General features: G+C 30.8%; 1 non-coding gene across 1 annotated transcript; it reads right to left on the reverse strand.

Annotated features, from left to right (window-relative positions):
* Positions 1 to 15,165: 15,165 nt before the first annotated feature.
* LOC149515307 (small nucleolar RNA R71) lies at positions 15,166 to 15,272 on the reverse strand. Its single transcript, XR_016327188.1, has one exon. It is a non-coding gene; the product is annotated as a small nucleolar RNA R71 (small nucleolar RNA).
* Positions 15,273 to 16,816: the final 1,544 nt, after the last annotated feature.

Below are 16,816 nucleotides of genomic sequence, written 5' to 3' on the forward strand. Positions count from 1 at the left end.
TATACTCACTAGGCCCCAATGCACAAAATAGTGTGTGCATTTCCTTGGCATTGAGTTATGCTATCTTTATATCATTAGCATCGCATTTATTTTCTTGCTTGATCATATCTCTATCATCCACCTTGTTCATCGAAATTTGAAGGCCATTGACAATAATTCTCTATATTTCATAATCATTAACTTGAATGAACAATCTCCTCCTAGTCTTCCAATATGAGTAATTGTTACTAAAAAAGAGAGGATGTTTTACAATGGAATGACCTTCCCCACCAAGATACGCGGCAACCATTTTATTTGCCATGAGACACATTTCTTGTTGCTTTTCATTCATCATAATACTTCTTTAAGCCATTTAGGATCACTTTTAGGTTGCTTAGAGTTACGAAAAAGAGTACTATCTTTGATACAAATTATTAACTTAAAGACTTGAATTTAACTAAGAGGAAGTGAATTGGTTAATTATAAATTTTAACAATTTGAACACCAATCAACACAATAATCACAAATACCAATTTCTAAACAAATAAACACAATATATAAGCACAATATAAACAACTTGAAATGTAAAGAAGTAGAGTTGGAGAATCAAACACTAGTATTTATAGAGGTTTGATTCTTTTTCAAGGCACCTAATCCTTTCCCTTATTCTCACTTGCCAATGAGTCCAATCCATTATGTGTTGAATGTTATAACTTAGCTTTTTAAAGCTCTATACAATCAACAACACAATCTCTTAAGAGTTAACCTCCTTTTTAAACTCACAATCTCATAATACAAGTTTTGAAGTGTTTTTGCAAACTCAAGGAGTCTCTCTAAGGTTGGGTATTTGTTAATTTAAAGTACAAATGAAAGTTATGAAGGTCATCAAAAGAGAAATAAATACAAGATTGGATTTTCTACATTTTTTTCACAACAAAATGCTTTTTAATACTTGGAGAAGATGGTGGATGAAAGCAATAAATTTTCTTGGTTCTTGATAGGTTGAATCTACTGGGAGACCTTCTTTTATATGTAGAAAGGTGAAGAGAGTCATTGGCTTCATTAAATGTTGGGAGCCTCAACAAATCAACAAAAAAGTATGGTCGTTTAAGCTCGTTAAAATCGAAACAATTGATCATGTACTAAAGGGAATTGATTGTTTCATGTTTGGAAGGCCAAACTTTAAGCTTGAAAAGCACTACCCAATCGATCTTGTATGGGTACCAATCGATTCGTTTGCAAGGTGATCGATCCTCTAGGTTGGATGATTGATCCATTTTCATGTTTAACAAAAAATTATGATCGTTTAAGGCTGTCAAGACCGAACCAATTGATCATGTACTAAAGGGAATTGATTGTTTCATGTTTGAAAGGTGAAACTTTAAACTTGAAAGCACTACCCAATCGATCCTGTATGGGTACCAATCGATTCGTTTGCAAGGTGATCGACCCCTTAGGTTGGGTGATTGATCCATTTTCATGTTTTTAAAACCAATTTTACTTCTTATAAAAATTTCAATTGAATCTTACATGGAGGGGATTGATCCTATCCTTGAACCCTTGTACCAATTGATCTATACAATGAGAGGATCGATTGGTTTTCATGAAAATCCCACGAGATAATCTAATGGCTAAAAAATCAATCGTTCCTTTTGAGGATGAGATTGATCCTTTCTATGCAATTTTGGCTAATTTTGTTTTTAAACTGTGGGAAATAAATTGTTTTTGTTCAAAAACATTTTTGACTAGCTAAAAAGCTAGAAAAATATTCAAATCAAGTTCAAATCAATTTAATTCAATTTTAGTAAATTTTTGTTTTTTCATTTCTAAATATTTTATCAATTCAAGACTAATAGCTACTAATCTTTTTCGGCCATGTGTGATTGGCTGCCTAAAAAACTTATATTCTTAATAAGATTTTAAAATTAATTAAAACTTATTAAAAATACAATTTTCATTTGGTTTGTGAAAATAAATTTGGGTTAAAAAATATGATTATGTGTGTCAAAAGATTAGCACTTTGAGAGCACCATTTTAAAAATGGTACCAACTAATCATATGTTATGTATTTATAAAAATGGTCTTGATTTTAACATTTAAATAAGTCCCTTAATTTCATTTATTTTGCAAAATCCTTTGTTTTATAGACCATTTATTTAGGAATAAAATGAAAGTTTTAAGTTTTAAAACTTTTTTCTAAATTCTTTAATATCTAGGTGAAATTTTAAAGAATATTCTTCACTTGAGAATCTCATAATAATCCTTAAAATTTGGCGTAATACTCTTTATAAAAAATAATTGTTGAGAATCTTTCTAATATTTATGTAAGGTCCTAAAGTTATTTTTTTATTTAAAAATATTATCTTTATTTTAAAAAAATTTCAAAATCACCAATTATTAGTTTATATTTTTTGACAATAATAAAATGCATGACGTAATATGAAGAAAATAAATGATGTAAATACAGATTAAAAGATGCAAATGACTAATTTGATCTATTTTATAGATACTTTAATTTTTTTTTTCACTATTATTTTTAAAACATATTTAATGAGAAAAAGAGATTTTATTTACTTTTTGTTGGGCAAACTTCTTTAATTCTCCAATATCTAAGCGAAACTTAAGAAAATTAATACTTCATTTAGGAAATTCTCATAATTAATTTAGGTAAAAATGAAAATAATAATTCTTAAAAAAATATGATTTGAATTTTTTTTAATATCTAAGCAGGGTTTCCAAATATTATTTTTTAGAAAAATTATTTTATATATATTTTTTAAAATTCTAATTTTGCTATTCCACATTTATTATTTATGCATGAGTGTAAATTAAATTATTCATGTAATTATATTTCTTTTCTAAAAAAAATTTTCTTAGGATGGAAATGGGTATTAAAAACATTTATTTAGTATTTATTTTTGTTTATTTATTTTTTTAACTCTCAAATATCTAGGTAGAATTAAAAAAGAAATAAATTTTCACTTGAAAAATTCATACGAAACATTTTAAAGGTGAGATAATATTCTTTTGCCAAAATGATTATTTGAATTCTCTGCAGTATCTAGGTAGTCTTTAAAATCATTTTTTAAACTTAGAAATATTATCTCTTATTTCACTTTATCTAAAATCAATTTTTAGGCTTTTTTTTTTAAATATTAGTTTATATTTTTATATTTATTTACTATTCATTTTTTGCATAAGAAATCTTTTCGTTTAATAAAACATTACAACACAAATAAGTTTGTTTTCAAATACATTAAATAAAAGCATTAGAGCACAAATAAATATTGAAGTAAATAATACATGTAATAGCATATTAATACTAAAGATAGGGAAATATACCTAATAGCCTTTTGGGCTTGACCCAAATCTACCAAGTAAAAGTCTATTGGGCCTTTAAAGTAAAAGTTGACATAGGCTAGGTCTATTCATGAGTTGGGTCAGGCTTGATGGGTCCAGTCATCTATTCTTTTTTTTAAGAACCTAAACTACTTGTTTTAATCCCTATTTTGTTTTTTCTTTTTTTTTTCCCTTTTTTTTTTCTCCCATTTGATCTTTTTTTTTTCTCTTTCCTTTCTGCTTATTCTTTTTTCATTTCTCCTTACCATCGATTTTGCTTTTCTACTTTTTGTTCCTTTTTCTTGTCTCTTTACTATTCTTTTTCTTTTTTTCTCTATCTTTACTTTCAGTTGTCGATTCTTCAATTCTCATTTTTTTTCTCTTTTTCTTTATTTTCCTTATTCTTATTCTTATACTCCTTTTTGACATTCTCAATTGCTAGATCTGGTTTCTTTTTCTTTCTTTTTTTTTTTCTCTTTTAAAAGTTTTTTTTTGTTGATTGGTTATCACCAATTGGTGAGGACTATGGTTGTTTTTTTTGTGTTTTATTATTTTAGTTTTTTTGGATGAGAGTTGTAGGGAGTTGGTTGTGAGTAGAGTTGTGATGGTGGTGATTGTTTGTGTGGTTGTGGTTTACATTGGTTTGGGTGATGATGATGAGGGTCGAGGTTCATTGTTATGTTTTAATGGTGGGGTTGGGGGGCTTGTCGAGGCTTGATTATGGTGTTAGGGTGTAATTATTGATGATGGTTAGGTGGTTTTGGGGAGTTGCTAGTGGTGGGGTGGAGGAAAGGTAGATCGTAGAGTATTGGGTGACTATTTTAGCTAATAGAGGCTGTCAATAAAGGAGTTGATTGTGGCTTAGGAGTAGTTCAAGGTGGTGAAGGGGATTTTTTGGGACCATCAGGTGGATGGGTTTTCGAGTTATAGGTGAAGCGATTGTAGTTGGGATCTTTGGTAGAGTTTTGGTCTTAGTGAAAAAATCTTTCCCTTTCTTGATTCTTTGGCTTAATTTTATCAATCCATTAAGATTATTGCCAGGAGTAGGAATGAGAAGGAAATGCTAGGTAAGAAGAAGTTGCTTGACAATTGAAATTCAGTTGCCATGGTGGCTTATGGTGGATGGGGTTTAGGTACTAAGGTGGCCGAAGGAGATGGGAAATGTAACAAGCATTCAATACTTGTGTCTTTCATGGTAAAAAAAAAAAATCAAAAAAATGAAAAACATGTTTGATTCTTTTTTTTTTTTTCAAAACAAAATTAATGAAATTCAAATAAGAAGTAAAAATGGAAAAATATTTTTGGGCTTAAAAATATCATTGAATCTTAAAATTGAAGTTGGGCCTTCAATTGGACTTTAGCCCTCTTTAACAAAAGACTTAGGCTTTTATCGAGCCTTCAAGCCCAATTGATCAAAAATTGAACTAGATTGAGTTTTAGCTGATGCAAAATGATTAGAAAATGAAAAGTTAAAGCAAAGCTTAAACGAACTTAATTAACTAAAATCTGAATTAAAGTCAAAATCAAATACAGTCAAATTGTTTTAGACAAAATTAGATATCTATAGCTGCTCCTATTTGCACATTATTGAGAACCAATAATAAGGCAATGATAAAGACAATAATTTTGTTTAAACCAACAATTCGATGGTTTTCTTGCATTTGCTTTTGAAAATTTTGATAACTAATTATAATAAACTAAAAGATTGACCCGAAAACTCCTTTTGCCAGAGGTTTCACAACTTTTGAAAATAAATTGAAATGAAAATAAATCAAAATAAAAACTTCTCTCATCAGATGCTTCACAACTTTAAAAATAAATTTAAAAGCTCTTCTCATTATAACCTTCACAACTTTAAAAGTAAATTTAAAGGCTCCTCTCATTAGAGGCTTCACTTCTTTAAAATCTTATTTGGAAATGTTCTTTTAAACAAAGGCTATGCAACTTTAAAAATTTGAACATGTCACAAGCTTCATACTCCACATTATTGGTGCAATTAAAATCCAGCCTTGCAGTGCTGGGATAATAATTTTTATATAGGGATATTAGTACTTCCCTAATGCCATGCCTAATAATGTTGGATGCCTTATCAAAGAACATATTCCATAATTTATCTTCAACTTCTTTGTCCTTGTCTTATAGGATTGCCATTAAGTCATCATTTGGAACCTCAAATTTCATAGGCTTGTAGTTATTAGCTGTGTGATTTGCTAGAAAGTCAAGTATCATAGTCCCTTTAATGGCCTTTTGTTTTATGTATACAATATCGTATTCAAAGAGCATAACAAATGGTTTCTTGAATATGTATTTGAGGGGATCCAACTTTGACATGAGTCCTCATATGGCAAGGCATATATTACCTTAGCCTATGAGCAGTCCATAGCAATGCACAACACATTTTCTCTAATTGAGAATACTTGATTTAATATTTAGTGAATTTCTTGCTTAGATAGTAAATGGTTTGCTCATTTTTACCAATTTTATTTCATTGCTGTAGCATACACCTTAAAGAATTCTCGTGAATCGTTAAATACAAAATCAAGGGTTTCCATGCAATATGTGGCTTTCTCCATTTTGGCTAAAGAACTCTCGAAGGCATTTTGGCTTTCTTCATTCCATTCGGCAAAATGGGATTACATTTTAAGGTGAGTTGGGAGATAACGTACGACATATAATTTAGCCTTCCTAAAAAACCTATCACTTATTTTTGTGTACATAAAAGAGACAAGTTTTTAATGGCATAAATATTGTCCAGGTCCATTTTAATTCCTTTTTTGCTGACTATAAATCTTATTTCCTGACTTGACCTTAAATGTACATTTAGCTATATAAAGCTTGAGTTGGTACTTTTGTAACCTTTCAAAAAGCTTTCTAAGGTTAGCAACATGGTATTTTCTTTCATGGGATTTTGCTATATCGTTAACATATACCTCTATTTCTTGGTGCATCATATCGTGAAAAAGAGTTACTATCATTCTTTGATATGCAGCACTAGTGTTTTTTAACCAAAACATCATAGCTTTGTAGCAAAATATTCCCTAGATTGTCACAAATGTGATTTTTTTCATATCATTTTAAGTTATCTTGATCTGGTTATAATCGAAAAAACCATTCATAAATGAGCACATGGAGTGTTTAGCAATGTTATCTATAAGGGTGTCGATATGAGGCAATGAAAAATTATCTTTCAAGCTAGCTCTATTCAAGTCCTAATAGTCTCTGCACATTCTTACTTTTTTGTCCTTTTTCAAGACTGAGATTATATTGGTTACCCATTCAAGATATTTAGCTACTTTTAGAAAACTAGCGTCAAATTTCTTATTTACCTCCTCATTGATTTTCAATAGCATTTCTAGTTTCTTGCGCCTCAACTTCTATTGCACTGTCTTGCATTCTAACTTCAAAGGCAGCCTATGTTTTACGATGTTCATGTTGAGTCTTGGCATGTCTTAATATGACTATGCAAACATGTTTGGTAGACGGAAGCGAAGTATTGACTTTGACTTCTTTTTTATTTTCTTCATCTCCTAAATTGATCGTGTTTGTGGCCTTTTGATGGGGCTATAGCAACCTATTTTCTTGCTTCATTAGTCTTAGAAATTATGAGATATTGGCGTAGTCTTCTGAATCCATATCATTATCGAGCTTATAATGCGAATAAAGTTTTTGAAATCAAACCTAAAAGCATTGTTGTTGTCATCCATAATATTCTTTATTTAGTGACTGGAAAACATGTGAGATTACAAATATATAGGTGGATATATTGACAGAATTAAAAAGAAAAATATGCACACTAAGAAAGGACAAAGAAAATGAAAAATGGACAAAATGTGAAATGAAAAATGCTTGCATTTATTATTTTATTAATGATAATGACAGATACGCCCATATAGATTTCTTGCATACCCTTAGGCATAGGTAAATTAGAGGTTTTAATTTAGTACATTAACAAGGTTTAACAATAACAAACACAAAATAGGCTACAAATTTCACCAATCTTTAAAATCCATAGTCGAATAGGTACATGAATGCATCTTTCTCCACCTCCACATCTTATTTTTCCTTCATTTCTCGTATTTGTATCTTGGAGAAAGCCACCTCGAAATTTTTTGTTGAATTTTCCCATTTTCACTTTCGATGACCCAGGGTGAACATATTCGCTTGAGCGGAATGTGTCATAGAGGTAAAAGAACACCCTTTCTCTCCCTTATGATTCCTGCCTTTTCAGTAAGCCATTTATCTTTGTCTTTTCTCTAACATGCTCTTCCTTTTATCAATGATGGTAAAATTGTAACCTAGACCAAAATTTTTGATTGTGATATTTCTGCAAGCACATAGATCATTCAAATAATAATTGTTACCAAAGGTCAAGATATCATCCCATAAGGATTAACTAAAGAAGACTTAGTCTAAGTACCTATTATTCCTACACTCCTTCTAATGTTGATTTAATCGAAAGGTATATATAAGGCTAAGCTAACAAGAACAATTGAATAAAACCATAAGTAATACATGTTTCTAACAAAAGTAAAGCTATAATATATAAGGTAAATAAACTAGAAAAATTAGCTAAAATAGTAGCTAAAGTAACTCGAATTGAATCTAGCATGCTTTGAATATCATTTTAATCTAGGAACCTGAAAATAGAAACTTAAAGTAACAACCAAACAGTAACTTAGAAGGATAAATTGAAAATAACTAACTAGTAACTAAAAATAACTACCTTAACTACCTCTTAACTTCTAACAAGAGAAAGATCTAGAAACTTACTAGAAATTAATCCAAACAACTTCTAAATTGCAAAAAAAGTAAGTAAACTAAGATCTAACTAGAATTGAAAGGCATTTGATAAAGCAATATCACAGATCTAACGAGAATAAGTAAAATTCAAAACTAAAATTCAAACCTAGAAGTTATTGATCTTGAAGAAAAAAATTAGATCCACATTGCTACAGGTTAAATGAACTCAAATTGAGCTAAAGTAATATAGATTTACAAGTTTACTATCTAAATTGTAAAATAAATTGCATGAAACAATAAAAAAAACTGAGCTCAATGAAGTAGATAAAAAAAAACATATCATGAAGAACAAAAATAGAGTAGTTACAAGATATTGATCCAAACAGAATTGAAATTCTTGGAATTAGAAGCAAGTAAATGAATCTAAGCTAGTAAACACATGAATCAAAAGATTAAAAGTGGGAAAAGAGTAAACTAATCATCTAGCTAGGAAAGGAGAGGCTTGAAGTGATATCACTCACTTATGCTTCAACTCAACTTTTAGATCTGATCGAAACTTTCAAAAATTTTTTGGAAATTTGTAGAACAAATTTGAATGTGATCTTTTCCATATTTATAAAGGTATGAATCAAGAATCCAAAAAAAAAAAAGGGATTAAATCTCATAAGAATTGATTGAGATTCTATAGAAAAACTGCAAGTTACTAAGATGCAAAACTAGCTGAATAGATTTGAGATTCAATAGAAATTGTAAGAAATTGAACTTGAAATCTTAAAGAACATGAACTTTTATTTAAATATTCTTAAAGTGCATGTAAAATAAAAACAAGAATGGTAAATTTTGCTGAAAAATTAAAGCAATGTTCTTCCAAATAGCCCTTTAAAAGAACAATGAGGAAACTGTTTCGAGAGAAAGAAAGTAAAATAGAAAAAAATAACAAAAATGGAAAATCTGAAAAAAGTCTCTCTAATGGTTGGCCAACCCTCCCATTTATAAGCCAAAGTTAAGGTGGTTCAAGCAATCAAAATGCAAGAAAATGCCAACCAAGTTGCCACATCTTCTAGAGTCTTCCAAGTTATCTAACTATCTCCATTAACTTATTTGTTAGCTATTTTTACTTTATTTTACTTCATGCTTCTTTTCTTTCATCTCGTAAGCTCTAAAAAGTCAAAATTATGTCCAATGAGAAGCCTCTAAATAGCCAACTAAATAGTTGATTTGCTCAATCTTTAAAGCTAAGAAGTGCTGCCACAATCTTAATCATCACAAAAATGCAATATATGGCTTGCATTAATTTCTTTGCTTTCTTTTTTGGTGCCAAATTATAACTAATTTCCTTCTTCAAATTCTAACCAAATGAGGACCATTTAGTTGCCAATTTGTGCATGAAAAATTTTGGAAAAGATTTGAAAAATTCTTAGCTCCAAAAATGGCTTCAAAACGCATAATTGGAATAGTTACCAAACTAGCACATGAAAAAATACTACAATGGTAACAAAGCACTAGTGAGCTAAAAATAATATTTTCTCATCAAAATAGAAAGATTAAAGCTTGCAATATGGTTCAATTATGCTTAAGTAAGCTAAGAAAATCATAGAGGAAAAAGATAAAAAAATCTCCCATGAATGACAATAGAAGCACATGCACATTAATTTTGGTCTTTCATAGCTTTTTGCACGAAAATGCATCCAAAATATGTTCCAAAACTGCAAAGGTCCTCTTTTACCATATTTTTACCTATACATTGAATATTTACGCATTTAGGAATATTTTTGTCAATTTTTTCAAGAAACAAGTAAATATTTAAAAGAAATTGCACTTAAAAAGTGTGATAAAATATGAAAATTTTAGTGTAACCAACTGTCTTCATTTTTGAGAACATCGGGTGCCTTTTTCATTCCTTGCAAAGTTTTGCTTAAGTCAATTCTAGGTTGCCACCCTTTTTCAATCATTTGTTTGACTACCATCCCAATGGTCTTTGACAAACATGAGATCGATATCTTCTATCCTTCACCTATAATGTTGGTGTTAACAAATTTGAAGACTTTGAATAAGCATTCAGGCGTCTTTTCCATAGCCTAGATATAAGGAGTGGTCAAGGTCTTAGTTACTAGCAAATCTTTTTATTCAGTCAAACAAACTTATTTTCCTTTAAAGATGAATTTTTCTTTTTGATGCAGGGATGACGACACAATGCTTGTTGTATGAATCTAGGGCTTATCTAACAAGCAACTATATGAGGGAGATATATCTATCACCTGAAATTTTATGTTGAAATGCATGAGCCTATCTACTGTGAGATCATAATATCCCTTACTACTTTTCTTCGAGATCAACGAAAGCTCTTAGCACCATATGAATATATCCCATGTAAAATGGGTCTATAGTTAGTTTTGCCAAAGTGGTCATAAGGATACCGTTGATTGATAACCTATTATCAATAGGTACGTTAACCATAGTGTGGGTTTTACATTTTGATAGTAATGTGAAGAGCCTTAACATTGCCTTATCCCTCAAGGGTATTTCATCATTATTGAAAGTGATAAATTTTAAAGCCACTATGTTTCTTACAATATAATTTACATTTTCAATATAGATATCATGTTCAACATAAGCCTTATTTAGCACTTTTAATAGAGCATTTCAGTGTAGCTCAAAGCTTAACAAAAGTGATAACAAAGAGATGCTAACATTCATCTTATTCAACTAATTGATGACATTATACTCACTATGCTTGATGATTTTTAGGAACTTGTAAGCTTTTTTTTTTATATTGACTTCTTGATCTTCACTTTTGGACCTATTACAAGCAGGTTATTTTACCTTCTTCTACATTTTCTTCTTATTCCTTACCTCTATTTTTTTTTTGCTCTTTCTAACATCTTTAGGGTATAACACCGACCACTTATAGTCATTTTTCTTATCCCTATTATATTTGCAATATTCCCCATGTCTGGATTGTTTGGGGTGGTGTTCGTATTGGGTCCTTGGGTCACAACATTGTAGTTGTACTTTTATAGAACCCTTTTGTCACTTTAGTCAAGGAATAAGCTAGGAATGTAAATTGTCATTGCTACATTAAAAAAAGAGATAGGTTCCTTTGTTACAGGTTCCAGCTTGTCATAAAATATAGTCATAGGCTTAAGGATAAAAGACCTATTAGAGGGTTTCACCTGCTATAATATTCACAATTTCTTTATCATACTCATTGCAAAATTTTATTATAGCCGTATCCATCATACCTTACAACATTTGACGAAAGGTTTTACATCCTTGGATTGAATGTCTAATCATTCTTTCATAATACTTGCAAATTTGGTCACAATCCTTATGGTTACCATTAGCTTCCAAGGATATTAGCTGAATCATTTTTATCTTAATCAAACAATTATAAACCTATTCATAAGGGGTTTTTACTTCATCCACACTTCATTTAACCTTCGAATCTTTTCCATTACCCATAGCGTTAATTGTCCCTGTGATGTGATTTGGCAGAAAGTTTCCAATTACATTAAGCTTGGTCTTGGTATCAACATTCAATAGTTCAACCTTTATTAGACTTTGTATTTTGTAGTTTAAGGCTATGCAATTCTTAGAAGAATAACCCACATTGCCATAATAATAATCGAACAAGGCATTGGCATCATACCACTTAGGGTATGGTGGTTTCTAGAGTTCCACCAATAAGATGAGACTTCACAAGTTATGGGTATAAGTTGGTATAAGACATTGAAATTGGATTGAGGGGTTTTTTCTTAGTTGTTGTGTGAACTTCTTCAGTTGTTTGCTTGATTATTTTGTTGAGCAAAAGGTTAGGTTGTTGGGACTTCGTGTAACTAGGCATTCAGGGGCAATAGGATGGCTGATATGATGATTGTTGATATGGTTGACATAGGTATGGTCCTTTAGACACTTATTTGTGGATGGGTAGTAGAGTGGGGAAGTTGGGTAAGGTTGATATAAGATAAATGGTCTTTACGATGGATTTTCTAAGTTGGTGCATGGGTTTCTCTTTTTTTCTTTGGGGTGGCCACCTTTTTGGTGGTAGATGCATCATGCCCTTCGATTTTACTACTTTTTATGTTATTCTCAATCATCTCTTAGAAAATCATCATATCAATAAACTTTTGAGTGGCATTTGCCACAACTTGTCATAATAAGATATCTTAAGTGTAATGATAAAAAACACTGTCTTTTCTTTTTCTATCAATATTGTTTGAATCTGAGCTATTATGTCCACCCACCATTGGAAGTATTCCTTGAAAGTTTTGCTGGGTTTTTTTTCCATGTTCTAGAGAGACAATTTATTAGGGGCCATATCAAGCACATGTTTATATTGAGCAATGAATGCTTGTGCAAGGTCCTTTCATGAATGTATTCAATTTTGATCTAGTTGTACATACGACCTTGCTACTAATTCTATTACGATTTTGGAAGCAATGGATCAGAAGCTTGTCATTGTGGGTGTGCCATGTCCGTTTATGGCAGAATATTGCAATGTGGGTCGAGGGACATTTAGTTTATCGTATTTTTCAAAATCAAGAACTTTGAATTTTACTAGGTTGACTAAATCTGATACCAAGCAAAGCTCGTTAGCATTAATACTTTCATAGATATCATTTCCTTTCACCACCTTAAACCTTTCTTCAAGTAGGTCATACTTGTTTTGCATCTTTGCATTCTCGACTAGGTTTGGCATACCCCTCAACTTCTCTTGTTCCCTAGGATCATCTAAGTTTGGTGGCAAGGTGGGATCAACAGGACTAAATCCTAGGTTAACATGCATATGAACCAATGGTTGAGTGGTAAAAAGACCCTTATAGGTATGAGGTTATCCCCTTGTTGGCTATTGGTATATGCCTCAAGAAACTTTTGCATGAGGTGGAGTGAATCCTAGTGGGTATGTTGGCTCTTCAACATTGACCTCTTCTATTGGTTTGGATGTATCAACAATTCCTTTACCTTTCGATAAGCCTAACATCAATTGCTTTAATTCCATCATTTATCTATCTATGCTCTTTTGTATTTTAGCCACCCTTTCTATAATCTCCTTTGAGCATTTTTGACCCTCTTAATTCTGTTCGAATGTTTGTTCTCCATTATTTTAGTTTGAGCCCTGATAGCACTAAATTACATAGAGATTTACATGCCTAAATTGGTTGAAAAAGTGTAAAATTTGAGTGAATTTGGGACCTTTAATCTTTGTTTTTCTTGATCTTTAGGTTTTTATGCTTGGAATGTGATTTTCATACAAGATTAGGACAAGCATAATCATTGTGATATTAAGCCATGCAAGGATCAATTTAGCTGAATCCAATTTGATGTATGTTTCCTAAATTTATTTGGTTTAAGGAATCCTAATGGCACTCAAACTGCTACAAGCATTCCGTTTTCCCAATTCTAAGAAGATTTTTGTATACATTCAATATTTGAAGACTTATTTTCAAGAAATGACTCTTTAAAGCATTCGACCAAGAAGAATCGTATTTACCTAAGGACTCCTTGATCACTATTGAAAGAGTTATATTAGAAGAAGGACTCTTTGATCTTTATTCTTAAAATTTTGAATCAAAAGCAACATCATGGTTTTGATAATTCAAGTTACTCGAGCCTATCTCAAGATTGCAAGATCAAAGTATGCTAAAGATGATAAACATCTAAGATTGCATCTTAAGTGACATATTTGGTCAAGGCTTTTAAAGATTGAAAAGACCCTATACAGCCAACCTCTTTAAGATAAAAAAAACTCATATCCTTTACAGTTTAGATAGAAATCAATTTGTAATCTCTTATCTCTTCCTATAACCAAACCCACCATTCTAAATAGGGATGATCTCTTTTGTATTCAAAACATCTTTCATATCCCCATTCTTCACATCTTTTCTTTTTTTCTTTTCTTTAGTATTTTAGGTTTTTTTTTTTTAAAACGTTTTCTTTGTATTAGGCTAAGGTAATAGATTAAGCACTATAAAACTTTTGTTTTCTAAATTCTTTCTTTATTTCAATACAATCATTCTTTCTTTTAAAGCTTTCTCTTTTCGGTTTACAAGTTCTTTTAAAGCATTCTTGCGAGTTTTCAAGTTCTTTTATGTTCTTTAAGTTTCGACAATCATTCTTTTGTTCATAAAAGATTTTGATTTTAATACAATCTTTGTTCTATTCTTTCTTTTATGCAATTACAGCTTTTGGTCTTCATAATCTTTATTTCTTTCAAAGCTTTCAAGTTTTGTTTCTTTATATTTAGTATTCAGCCTTAATTTAAGATTCCTAGTGACAGTTGGATATTGAGATCTTAGCCTATATAATTGTGTTCTTGATTTATTGTTTTAGCAAATCAAACCCATCTTTCATTAGTTTGGATATAATATACTGGCTAGTTGACTTTGGTACTTGAATCTGCCCAACAAATTCAATTCTATAATGCTCATGAGAACGGTACTCCATTTAATTACTTTATTACTTGATTACGATCTGTGCACTTGCAGGCATTATAAAAAGTAGCAATAAAGCTTTTGGTGCTATTGCAAAGGATTATAATGGTATTCAATTCAATATTAATAAGGATTTTCTACTCCCTTGTAATCTAAACATTTGCTTTTGTTGGTTTTAATTTGTTTGGATCTTTTCTTTGTTTGTATATACAAATTTAAAAGTGTTAACCTAGCTCCACTTGACTAAAACATTGAAAAAACTCTTAGGCATTTGAGAAGAGAGCAATCAGCACCACTAATTATAGTTTTAATAGTGAATGCAAATAATGAATGTCATGAAACATTGAGGGACTATGCTGTTTCTAATGTTAATGGATTTTATCCATCAATACGAAGACCGATAAGCCTTTAATTATTCAATTGGTCTAAACTTTTATACAATTTGGAGGGTTACTAAGTGACGATCCAAATCTTCATCTTTTCAATTTTCTTGAATTATGTGATACCTTTAAATACAATGGTGTTTTAGATGATGTCATTAGACTAAGATTTTTTTCTTTTTCTCTCAGGGACAAGGCAAAGAGTTGGTTATCTTCTTTACCATCTGGATCTATCACAACATGAGATGACTTGTGCAAAAATTCATCGCAAAGTTTTTTCACCTGCTAAGATGGCCAGAATAAGGAACAGAATAACAACATTCATGCAATTTAATGGTGAGAATTTTTATGACACATGGGAAAGATTCAAAGAGCTATTGAGAAAGTGTCGATATCACAGTCTGCCCCAATGGTTACAAATTCAAATAGTTTATAATGGTCTCACACCATCTATGAGAAGTACTCTTGATTTGGTTATTGAAGGAGCCATTACGAGTAAAACTATTGAGAAAGCACATGAATTGATTGAAGAGATGGTAGTCAACAACTGCTAAGGGGTTATGGAGCCTAAGGTACATCAGAAAGCAGCTAGTGTGTATGAACTTGATACTTTTACTTCTATTACTTCTCAGTTAGCCAATTTAACCAAAAAGATTGACACCCTAGGAACCCTATCCCTAAACTACCCTTGTCCATGCTATAAAAAACCCTATTTGTTTCTTGTGATATTTGTGATGAACTTCATGCTAGTGAAAAGTGCCAATTTAGAATAGAAACGGTCCAATATGCATAACAGTCCAAGCCTACATATAACCTATATATTAAAACCTACAACCCAAGTTGGTGAAACCACCCTAACTTTTCTTGGAACCAACCCAACCACTAAGCATGAAAATAACCCTTAATGTGACTGTTTTATACCTTTGATGATGCATGCAAAACATAAAAAACATAAAAACTGAAAAGTTAGTAAGAATAGATTTGTAATGAATAAAATTTGAAGATAAAAAAAGAAGCTAGTTTTATTGTTTTGAAAACATTTGCCCTTTTAGTCATCAGAGAAAGTTTGCTTTTTTATTCAATATATATATTGTAGTACCCTCAAGTTAAGGTGTCAGCCTATTATAGGTTTTGAGATGTCGTTGAACGTCACCTATTCTATAATACATGAATTTATTAAAATCAAGTGAAAGGTAATGAGTGTTCCTTTGCATGTCCTATTTTTGAGTACATGCTATGAAAAAGGTTTGACATGGCTCTACCCTAAGTTGGCCCCTTAAGGTTCATTATATGATGGGTTAGGATTCATAATTCTAAAAGTTCTCAAATTGTTCCTCAGATTGTAGTCCATTATATACTAGTAAGGCACCCCGATCCTCACCCATTACAGGATACAAATGGAAAAGGTTCAATCTGGGTGGGAGTGTTCATTAGCAATTGCAGAGGTATTCACCTCACGAAAGCTTAGGTACTTCACTCCCTCCTAAAAGGGTAAGAGGCTAGTTATAGAGCTCATACATGTAATGCATATATGATTATGAGTGCAAAGCAACAAACATGCTTTTAACATTATTTTTTCAAAATACCCCTATCCTAAATTCACCACAATTTTTTGGATAAAGATACTCCACAATTAACACAAGTAAAGAGTGACATAAATGAACATGAATGCAAACAATATTACTTATTTATTGCAAAATTTTCCTTATTTTTCATTTTTCTTGAATTTTTTTTAAAAATTGAAATAAAGAGATTAATATTAACTATCAATTAAAACCATTAAATCAAAACCTAAGATAACACAATTTTTTTTTAGTTTAGCTAAAAAAAAAAAGTTCTCTAATGGAGTCACTAAACTGTCATAATGGTTTTGGGGTTGCAATATGAATTTTAAAATCCCAATTGAAATGGGGGGAGTTGTAGTAATGTTTTCAGCTACGTGTGATT

This window comes from Durio zibethinus, chromosome 13 (assembly GCF_047325235.1).
Source record: "Durio zibethinus cultivar Kanyao isolate XHJ-2024 chromosome 13, ASM4732523v1, whole genome shotgun sequence".
In the NCBI taxonomy this organism is placed as follows: domain Eukaryota; kingdom Viridiplantae; phylum Streptophyta; class Magnoliopsida; order Malvales; family Malvaceae; genus Durio; species Durio zibethinus.